The 12,500-nt window shown below is 35.2% G+C and overlaps 1 protein-coding gene across 2 annotated transcripts in view; it reads right to left on the bottom strand.

Annotated features, from left to right (window-relative positions):
* The window catches only part of LOC106873782 (uncharacterized), a 91,055-nt gene extending 83,053 nt beyond the window's left edge, over window positions 1-8,002 (bottom strand). For both annotated transcript variants that reach the window (XM_089351918.1, XM_014921291.3), the window contains exon 1: window positions 7,862-8,002. The gene's annotated coding sequence lies outside the window, so the exon portion shown is untranslated. The remainder of the gene's footprint in view (window positions 1-7,861) is intronic.
* Between the last annotated feature and the right edge of the window lie 4,498 nt (window positions 8,003-12,500).

Here is a 12,500-nt window from a genome sequence, read left to right as displayed (position 1 = left end):
TATATATATAGGTATATAGTTGTGTGTATGTATATATATTGTAATCTTCCAATACTGAAACACGTGTAGTTGCTCCATATTTAATAGATATAAATATTAACTAATGTATGATATAATTAATGAAGTACATTATATACCCAGCTGGTAATTTTGGTTATATCCTTTAAGTGTTGTTTCGTGATGTACAAACTGATAGCACGAGTTTACTGTCAGATATACTCATTAGGTTATTTTTGTATTATCTGAAATAGAATACCCGCATATCGATTAATCCCCCAAAACTGAGTATGTATATGTATATATATATATATATATACATATATATATATATATATATATATATATATATATATATATATATGTATATATATATATGCGTGTGTGTGTGTGTGTGTGTGTGTGTGTGTGTGTGTGTGTGTGTGTGTGTGTGTGTGTGTGTGTGTGTGTGTTTCGTGCGTGTGTTTCTGAGAGAGAGAAAGAGAGCGAGAGAGAGAGAGAGAAAGTTAGTAAGAGTGTGCGTGTAAGTTAGTAAGGTCGTGAACCTTGCACGCGATATAGTACTGATGATAGAATATGTACCACTAATCTTGCGTTGGTTTTTTTAAAGTTTTTTTTTTTAAACATTCGCGTTCTCAATATACCAGTCATCCATATTATTGTATATTGAATTTTTTCTATCAACTAATTAAAAAAACGTTATATTTCCCGACACAAAATTCCACGAAGTCAATCCACAGTTTGGTGCTAAGTTATATCCTGACAATTGATTTTCCGTTATTTGCTTCACAAATGAGCAAACAATGTAACATTTCATTTCTTTATATTTGTGACTTCATGTTTACATAAGAAACCATTATGTACGTACAACTTTGGGCTTTCATACGCGGATGTACAATAGATGATTCTTTGCACTTAAACTGATACCCATATATTATGTTTTGTATCCAGCTTTACGCCAAATGATATCTCTAGTACAACTAGATACACGATAACTATCCATTAGCCATCTACATAAGAAATCTTTTTTTATTCGCAAACAATGGTATCAGGTGTAATTCTGTTAAAACTCTGTCATAATAAACATCACAAAAAGTTAAAGTTTATAAAATCATACTTATGTTATCCAACATTGTTACAGGTCCACATATGATGAAGGAAAAAAAGTAGACTAAATCGACACCAGTATATTATTGGAATTTCATTCACATATAAAAGAACGGAAGAAATGTGAACTCACAGCATAAAAAATACCAATTGGCAGAAGTTGAACCCAAAGCATATAACCAGGAGTAATGCTATTGTGCATTTTGTCTGATGTGCTCACGATTCTGTTAGTTCGCTGACTTAATATCAATTAATGTTTTCTGACTTAGGTACAAAGCTATCGATATCAGTACTTGACTAGTACTAATCCATTAATAATTAAGGTATAAGGCCAGCAATTTCCTTGAACTGAAGTGGCTATTCGGTACCACCGATCCCTGTAATTCATTGAAACCATATTTTAACGACCAGACATATAAAAGGCAAAGTTGGCCACAGCGAGATTTCTACTCAGATTGTAAATAGCTGGAACAAATACCAAAAGTATTTTTCCGGCGCTGTAATGGTATCGTCAAATTGTCGCTTTAGATATCAGTTAATAATTATTTCTACTGAAAGTACAAGGTCGGAAAATTTGAGGGGAGGAGTTTTTCGATCACATTGGTCCAAGTGCTCAACTGATACTTATTTTATTGACTCCGAAAGGATGATAGGCAAAACCGACCTGCGCAGAATTCTAACTGAGAACATGTAAACAGAAGAAATGCTGTTGTGTATTTTATTTCATCTGACGTGGTCTTGATATTAGTTAATGGTTTTTGATATAGGTACAAGGCCATTCATATCATTATTTGATTGGTACTTCATTTTATCGACCCCGGAGGGGTGAAAGGCAAAATTAACCGTCACAAAATTTGAACGCAGAAAGTAAAACCCGGAACAAACATCACATGACACTGTAATGATTCTGCTAACTTGCCGTCTTGAAGTATACAACAATAATCCTTTCTAATTTTCGCACAAGGCCTACAATTTAGAGGGGAGGAGCAATTGATTTATATCAACGTAAGTGCTCAACTGGTACTTTATTTTACCCATCCCAAATCGATGAAAAGCAAAGTCGACCTCGGCGGAATCTTAATTCAGGTCGTAAAGAGCCGGGGGAGTGTCGTTAAGCATTTTATCCGATGTGTTAATGATTCTACTTACACCCCGACTAAAAATATCCATTAATCATCGCTGTTAATTTACTTTGAAATTATTATGACGTAGCATCACATTTCTGAAAATATTATCTTGAATCATCTCCGTGCAATTAGCTGTAAATTTAATTATAACTTTGGAGCCGAAGACGCAACTTCTAGAGGGTTCCCAGATCTGCTAGAAATAGCAACCAAATTTATCTCAAATGCTATACCGTCTTAAAATCCTTACATTCGATAATGCCAAAATAAGAAACAGGAATACGAAGGAACGAGTTTGTATGATCATAGATTTGTTCAATCAAAGTTGATCTGAACCTACACAGTGAAAAACACAGCAACAACAACCAATTCAATCATAACAACTACATGAAAGATAACTAGAAATGTTATCAGTTAATCTCAATAGAACGTTTCTTTTGGGCGACGAGCTAGAAGAACTGTTAGTACGCCGGGCAAAATGCTTAGCGCCATTTCACCCGTCTGTACATTCTGAGTTCAAATTTCGGCGAAGTCGACTTTACCTTTCACCCTTTCAGGGTCTATAAAATAAGTAGCAGTTAAACACTGGGATCGATGTAATCGACTTAACTCTTCTCCTGAAATTGTTAGCCTTGTGCCAAAATTTGAAAACAATATCAATGAAACTTGTTACTAATTTGAACTTGTCACTCTTATCTTAATGTCGATGAGAATAAAATTCATTACTGGCAAAATTAACAAATCTTGTAAGAGCTCAATAATTATTTAAGATTCGTTCCTATTCCTCGCTGACACTCTCAAATCCTGTAACTTAACATACTGGAATGACCTTAAATCTGTTAAAACTCACTGTGACAAATGTCTGTCGACTCATTCCTACATCTTTATTCCGTCAAACACTCTTTATTACCAATAACATTTTATTTGTACCTATAAAAATATTGCTAGTACTCAATTAAAAATTAATCATTCATCTTTAAAAATGTATTCGTCCGTCGATGGAAATCTATAATAATATTACAAGTATCTACATACCTAGTGATTATTTAGAGTTTATATATTGAATATGTGATTGATTTTTCTAATTGGAATAACTAAGCGGAGAACAGTAACAGAACAATTTGACTCGTCAGCTCAAATGTGCCATTATTTCATCCACCTTAAGACGTCTTCTTATAGATATAAGAAACGTTTATGTACTGCTTGCGTAGGTGTCAGAAGTAGTGTTTATGATCTCTGCAGGCCTTTACAGTCTGATAAAATTGATAGGGTTGGTATTTAGTTTCAAAATTTCTAACTCTACGCCTGTGTCAAAAACATGAGCGGGGAAGGATATTCGCTTACCCCTTCTTCAGAAGGATGGTCAATGTGAAAAGGCGAGTTGTACTAACCATTTCGTGTAATCAACCCAAGATGTAGGGATTTGAAACGGAGCGGATAACGGGAAGATAAACGACGTGTATGTCACATGAGTTAGTAAGGTAGTGAAAGTTGCACAGTACTGCTGATCCAATAAGTACCACTGATCTTTCGTTGTATTTTCACAATTCCATTTTTCTTTTCTATTCTTTTTTAGCGATTCGCGTTCTCCATATACCAGTCATTCAGATACTGTATATTGAATTTTTTCTGTCAGATAAGTGAAAAAACGTTGTATTTCCCGACACAAAATTCCACGAAGCTAATTCACGGTTTGGTGCTTAGTTACATTCCTAACATAATTGATCTTCATTTATTTATTTCACAAATGCACGGATAATGTAACATTTCATTTCTTTTCTGTTTTTCCGTATATACTTGTGGCTTCGTGTTTACATAACAAACTATTTTATTCGTGCAACTTTGTACTCTTATACGCAGATGAACTATAGATTATTCTTTATACTTAAAATGATATCCATATATCATGCTTTGTATCCAACTGTACACCAAATGATATCTCTAGTACAACTAGATACACGATAACTATCTATTAGTCATCTATATATGAAATCTTTTCTATTCGCAAACGGTAGTATCAAATATAATTCTGCTAAAACTCTGTCGTAATAAACATCACTAAAATTTAATGTCTTTCGCTTGTTTTAATATTGTTGGAAACTAAATACACAGATGTTACAGAACATATTGTACTACTGGTATTTAAATTAATTACTTTGTCTGTTTAGTTATGACCATGTCGGGAGGTAAAGGATAAAGACCCCTTCGGTCATAAATGAACTAGAAAGTTCCTCTCCGAGGCACAAATCCGGGCAAGGTTGTTTACGAGAGACCTGCAGTCGCCCATGCATGCCAGCCTCCCCTCTCTATGCCACCGACGCAGTGACGTCACAACTCATTTCTACAGCTTAGTGAACTGGAGCAACGTGAAAAAAAGTGCCTTGCTCAAGAACACAACACACAGCTCAAGTACACAACACACATTTCGAAAGGTAACTAAACCATATTGATGACGTCCAACATTGTTACAGAATTACATATGATGAAGGAAAAAAGGTAGACTAAATCGACACCGGTATATTAGTGAAATTTCATTTATATACAAAAGAACGGACGAAATTTGAACTCAGTATAAAAATCACGTAAATTAACCCCTACAAGACACGCAACTCGTTCCTGTATTGATTATACTACCGCATAACCCATTTCAATAAATTATTAAGTATTGTAATGAAAACACTGAATGTACTGTTATTTGGAAAAATTTAAAGATATTAGATGCATAAAAACTATTATAATAGTTATTAATTGAAGACACTGACTTTTGCTAAGTGGCATAATAAAAAATTCAATTACAGGAGTATGGCGCTGCACACGTCACAGGCAGCGTTTTGTATCATTGCTTAAGGTGTTAAACTTTTGCTGGTTCACTTCACATAAAACAAACTTTATAACTACCAGTAGAGTTCCCGTGCTGTCAATAATAACCTCTAACAACATTATCGTAATTGAATATATCGAAAATATTATGAAATAAAGAGAAAATATATTTGATCTATTAATGACCATTAAAAGTGCTGTAATAGTGGGAAATAGACATTTGATTGTAGAAAAACCAAATTGATTTCTCTCGGTCTTACATCTAATCGATGTTTGAATACTTCCTCTTGCTTCTTGCTGCCAGTCAGTATTTTCCCAGATATGTTCAACATTCATCTCTCTATATCTATCCCTTCATACGTATATAACATATATGTATACATACATGCTTGCCGATGCGTCTGTATATATATGTATGTATGTATGTATATGTCAAAGGGGGGAAACGCATGTACGCATGCAGTCACACACACGCACACACACACATACGCACACATGCGCACACACATACACACATACACATACACACATACATATACACACATATATATTCACAAGGATCAACATATCGTAAACCATGATAATCATTAGAAAAAGAGTTTATTAAAATTTACGCGCTTTGTGTCCATTGAACATTCATTTAGAAAATCTTAAATACAAACAGAGTTTTCTCTTGGGTCATGCGGGTATCCTCTCCCTTCTGACAAGTGAACTTATTTTTCTGACTACATTTGAGTAATTCTTACCCTTACATAAATTCAATAATTACTCGCTATATACAAGGATATTGAAAAGTAATCAAGACGCTTTGTGTGACACAAAACATAAGCCAGGGAAATTATTACATAGTTAATTAAGTAATTCTTGATATTCAAGTATGATATAATGGATAGCTGAATCGGTAGAATGCCGAGATAAATGTTACTTTGTGGCCATTAACTTTGGACGTGATTGCAAACCTAATCCAAGTATAAGTTTAACTCTTATGTGTCTGAAGTCAATGAATTAAGTAGTAGTAACGACGATAGGGGTGTTCTAGCTTGGGCTATTGGCCAGTAATTGTAAGCAAAAAAGATATAATGAAATATATGAAAAAAATAGTGGATATGGGCCAACAACATAGCACAGGTTAATACAAAATGGTGAAATATCTTTTACTTACACTTAAGTAGTACTTATATGATAAACATATTTCACTACTGCGTGCCTATCAGAAATTTGTTCTTGTAAGTGATACTTCAAATGTCTAACATGTATGCATGCTTACACCCCCACCATATATATATATGTACTTTAATATATGTATATGTACTTTAATATATGTATATGTACTTTAATATAAATATATGTATGAATGATTTTATATATTATATATATATATATATATAAATATATATATATGTATGTATGTATGTATGTATGTATGTATATACATACATATTTACACACATACATATATATATATAAACATACATATACATGTATATATGTATGTGTATATATATATATGTATGTATGTATATATGTATATGTGTATGTATATATATATATATATGTATGCATATGTATATATTCATGTAAATATATATATATAAATATATATACACACACACGCATATACACATACATACACACGAACACACGAAGACATATGATTGTGGGTGGTCTGTGTGTGTATGTGTATGCGTGCGTGCGTGCGTGCGTGCGTGTGTGTATGTGTGTCTGTACGTGTGTGTGCGTGTGCGTGTTTATTTAATTTCATTACTCTTATATACCTACATGTTGCGTGTACTGCAGCATCCAGTGTTTTCTAAAATATCTTATCAGAGCTAGACAATTTATACACAAACACACACGCATGTATATGCGTGTGTGTGTGTGTTTATGTATATATATATTAGCATAAGTACGCATACGTGCGTATATACATCCACATAACTATTATATGTGCGTGTACATATGTATGAGTATGCCTATGTGTATATGTAGAAGTGCGTTTGTGCACGTTTGCGAGAATAAACATGCGTATGGGTATGTGCGTGCATGTGCGCATGTTTGTCTATACTGCTAAAACTTGCGTGACTACATTATTTAGAAAATACATGCACATACACTCGCACGTACGTGTGTGTTTACATATGTGTGTGTGTGCGCGCGCGCATGTGTGTGTGTTTGTGTGTGTGTGTTTGTGAGTGTGTATATGTATATGTATATACAGCCATGGAATATTTCATGTAATGTAAGTACATCCGCACGCACCACATAGATATAAAACCCGCATCCGCAAACGCATACGTGAATGTTTCTATGTGTGGATACTTGCTTGGTTGCAGCATATGAATAAGCATACATGTGCAAACGTATGCATTACATGAGCATATGCATATAGGTATACACGTACCTGTATACATACACATATATATATATATATATATATGTACGTATATATATATGTGTGTGTGTGTACGTATATATATATATATATATATATATATATATATATATATATGTACGTATATATATATATATATATATATATATATATATATATATATATATATATATATATATATATATATGTACGTATATATATATATATATATATATATATATATTTATGGGGGTGGGGTGTTCAGTTTTGTGAGAAATGTTTTCATAATTTTGTTCGGAAGTTAGTGGCTTTCCACATGCTCATCATTGGCCCTCCAAGTCCTGAGCACACGTAGATAAAATAATAATAATAATAATAATAATAATAATAATAATAGAAACAAAAGCAATAATAATAACAAAATATATATAAAAACACTCACCTCTGTTGATGTGGTTGTCGAAATTATCTCGGAATGGATGAGAAAGTCACTTGTCCAGACAAAGTAGAATGTGATGACCGCAGTTATAGCGGTTGTGAAGAGTGGTGGTGGATGTGGAGTTAATTACTGGTCAAAGTTAGCACCGGAGATGATTATTTCTTCAGAGATCGAACTCCAGATAAATTGATTATTGCAGCTGGTTGTGATGGTTATGATTATGACGACGGCGATGGCGTTCGCGTATTTATTAGTGGTGGTGATGGAGGTGTTTAGGTTGATGGTGGTGGTGGTGGTGATAAACTTCCGCCCTCTCGCGTATCACAAATGAACACTTTTTTCTTCTTTATTTTGACTTCAGTAAATATTAAAAATAAGTAACGGTGTATATAATATACAATATATGTATACAAATTTCAATAAAATCAGTGAAATTCAAAGAGACAGACGTTAATATTTTAGTCGTCTGCTATAAAGGCGGTGTTGGCAACAATATCGGCAGCATGTAGCGGCGGATGAATACAGAGTTAAAGTGTTGTTTGAAGCTCAAAGTTTTCGAGCTACGGGTTTATTTTGTCTCGTCGCAATTTATTTTATATAATGACCAGTCTCTTCTGTTCGCTGGGTACTTTCACCTACTTTTATACAGGAGGGCCAGCCTACCATATCAGCCTATTATGTACTACATATGATATCATATCACACCTCCACCACAATTACCGCCATAAATCATAATGGCAACCACCACCGTCATCTCCACCACCAGCACCACTGCACCTCCTCCTCACCGACACCACCAGCGCAGCCACCACTGCCATAGTCATCGCCAACACAACCAACACCACTATTACTACTTCAAGAAGGACACCCACCACTATCTACTCATCTACACACCCACCACTATCTACTCATCTACACACCCACCATTGTCAGCACCACAGAACACAACAATAATTACCCCTCCCATCCATCAGAAACATCGCCACTACCAGCAACATCAACAACACTAACACGGCCACTTTTATTAACAGCCTGCCCTCAACAAATACAGTACCATAACAACAATAACAGTAATTATAAACAACACTACAATAATCATCAATTAGACCATCAACTGCCACAGCTGCAAACAAACACTACTCCTATTTGTAATACTAGTAATATTAGTAATAATCCTTTTTACTATAAGCACAAGGTCTGGATTTTGCGGGGAGATCACATCGGCCCTAGTATTCAACTGGTACTTAATTTATCAACCCCAAAAGAATGAAAGGCAAAGTTGACCTCGGCGAAATTTGAACTCAGAACGTAGCGGCAGACGAAATATCTCTAAGTATTTCGCCCGGCGTGCTAACCATTCTGCCAGCTCGTCACCTTCGCCGCCTTAATAATAATAATAATAATAATAATAATAATAATAATAATAATAATAATAATAATAATAATAATAATAATAATAATAATAATAATAATAATAACAATAACAATAATAATCCTTTCTACTATAGGCACAAGGCCTGAAACTTTGGGGAGGGAGATAGTCGATTACATAGCCTTCAGTACTCAACTGTTTCTTATTTTATCGCCCCCGAAAGGATGAAAAGCAGAGCCGACCTCGGCGGAATTTGAACACAGATCCTAAAAGAGAGACGAATTCCGTTAAGTTTTTTCCCCGGCATGCAAACAATTCTGCCACAACGCCGCCTTAATAGTAAAAAATAAATAAGATAAAATAATAATAATAATAATAATAGTAATAATAATAGTAATAATAATGATAATAACAATAATAATAATAATAATAATGATAATAATAATAATAATAATAATAATAATATAATAATAATAATAATAATAATAATAATAATAATAATAATAATAATAATAATTTTTTATTGGTCACAAGGGCCGAAAAACAACACAAGGAGTAAATACCACACCACCAAAAAAAACTTGACCACCATCATTACCACAACCACTACAACCACCATCACATCCACCACTATCATCATACAACCACCGTCACCACCACATTCACCACCACCACCAACACCACCACAACCGCCTTCGCTTCTCAGCCACCAGCACGACAGCAAACTTTAGAAATCCGCCATCACAACCCCCCCCCCCCATCACCACCAGCACCAACACCAGCACCACAACCACTTCTATCGCCACTGCAACCATCACCACATCCAACAACACTACATCATCCACTACCCAAACTATCATTTGCTTGGTTGAAAATATATTTATTTTTGTTATATTTAATCTCATATTTTAATTGAATATTTTTATTTAATTTCTGATAGTTTATTTCACATTTAATTCTAAAATGTATTGGGTTAGTTCGTTGTTAAGGGTGATTCGGCGGTTTATGATTTATTTTACCGGCTTCTGTTTGAAGAACACGCATATGCACACGCATAATCACACATAGGAAAACACTCGCATACATACGCAAACACATACACTCAAATACACACGCGGATGACCCCCCCCCCGCACACACACAATAGCACTCCTGCACAAATACACAATACTTTTTGTACAAGCTTACACATTTTCCTACGTATTACACTTACATGCGTTACAACCGCACTCAAACCACAAACCAGTCAGCCTACACACGCATGATATTCTCAACCACAACCCATAAACACCCACATGCACTAATTCACACACACACACACACACACTCCGCCTGTAACCTTTACACATATATATCATGCACGTTCTTCCTTTTTCTACTTGTCACAGTGATTTCCGTTTTACATCGCGTTGCATCGCCACGCGTCGTTTAAACTTGTTGACAGCCGCGCCCTCACGCCTCGCCCTCACGCCCCGCCGCCCAACTGTGCTTTCAGTAGTAGTTGTCGTTGAAGTTGTTGTTGTTCTCAGCGTTGTCGATGTTGTTGTTTAGCCTCGGTTCAACCCTAACGAAAACAGGCTTGTCTTTTATTTGTTTTACTTCAGTCATTGGGGTTCGGTAATTTCCGTTGGTGCCGCCCTGAACGGTTTAGTCGAGCACATCGACCTCAGTACATATTCAATAAGCCTGATACTTTTTTTTATCGATCCTTTAGCTGAACTGCTAGCCTACAAGGATGTAAGCGAACCAACACCGGTTTTCAAACGGAAATGGGACAAACACAAGGACACTGGCACATACAAATATACTTACATATACATTCATACGTGTGTGTGTGTATGTGTATGTGTGAGTGTGTGTATGTGCGTATGTGTGTGTGTGTGTATGTGTGTGTGTGTGTGTGTGTGTGTGTGTGTGTGTGTGTGTATGTGTATGTGTGTGTGTGTATCCGACGGCTTCTACCAAATATACTCACAAGGCTTTGGTCGGCCCGGGGCTATAGAAGAAGACACTAGAAGATACCGCATAATGGGACTGTACAGAAGACCACATCGTTGGGAAGGAGTTGAGCAGAATTAAATAATATTTTTAATGTGTGTATTGTATGTGTCATGTCGTCATATGCGACAGTACGGTGAAGTTTCAGGGGGATTTGACTGACCTTTCTAGCACGATGACTCCTCACATTGTACTTCCTTCATTGGTGACTTGCTTACGAAGTTAACTAATACTGTTTCAAACCTACGTGATGTCGAGAACATCTGGTGAGAGGGGAATCGTTCTTGGGTTTAGTTAACGTTATAAATTATTCAATTATCAATAAAATGTTTGGTTGCGTGTGAATGTATCAGTGCGTGCGCTGTATACATGTGAATGTATATGTATGTGTGAGCATATTCACTCACACACACACACACACACACATACATGCATATTTAGATTTATATATATAATGTGAATGCGTATATGTAGATTTAAGTATATAATGTGAATGCGTATATGTAAACATATACATATGTGTGTGTGAATATGTGTGCGTGTGTGTATGTGTGTATGTAAATAGAATAATTAGCCTTCACTGTATACTGTCTATAGTAAATCTTATACATAAATGGCAATTTCTGTATGTCAATCTGTCTGTTACCATCTTGTTGCTTACACCAGTGAGCCAATCTTCACGAAACTTTGCATACATGTTAAACTAACATCTAGTTCAATTATAGGTTAACTGGATATCAATAAAAATCTATCATGGGCCCCCTAAGGGGATTGGGCTCTTATTTGATAAAATGAGAGGGATGCAATAGTGTTAGTACGAGAGAAATGTGGCGGCATAGGGAATGTGGCTGATATTAGGGATGGGAACAACAGCATTGTGTAATCGACAAATAGGGAGTGGCAGTGGGGTGTAACGTAAATACAGCTGTCATTCAGAGATACACATGCGACGCTGCATACATACTTTCGTAAATACATAGTTACATGCATACACACACACACACTCATACACTGTATATGCGCTCAGACACACATGCTCATATATAAGTAACCTTTAAAACGCCGAGGAAGGGAAAGAAAAGTGGGTGTGAGGAATACGTAGCTTCAAGGAGAGAGGGGTTGGTAGCTTTTCTGCTGTCCATCGCAAACACTCACACACACACACACACACACACACACACACACACATATATATATATATATATATATATATATATATATATACATACGTTCATACATACATACATACATACATACATACATACATGTCTA

Source organism: Octopus bimaculoides, chromosome 5 (genome assembly GCF_046866305.1).
Source record: "Octopus bimaculoides isolate indiv1 chromosome 5, ASM4686630v1, whole genome shotgun sequence".
Classification (NCBI taxonomy): domain Eukaryota; kingdom Metazoa; phylum Mollusca; class Cephalopoda; order Octopoda; family Octopodidae; genus Octopus; species Octopus bimaculoides.
Note: the sequence above shows the minus strand (reverse complement) of the source record. Positions and strands in the feature narration are given on the sequence as shown.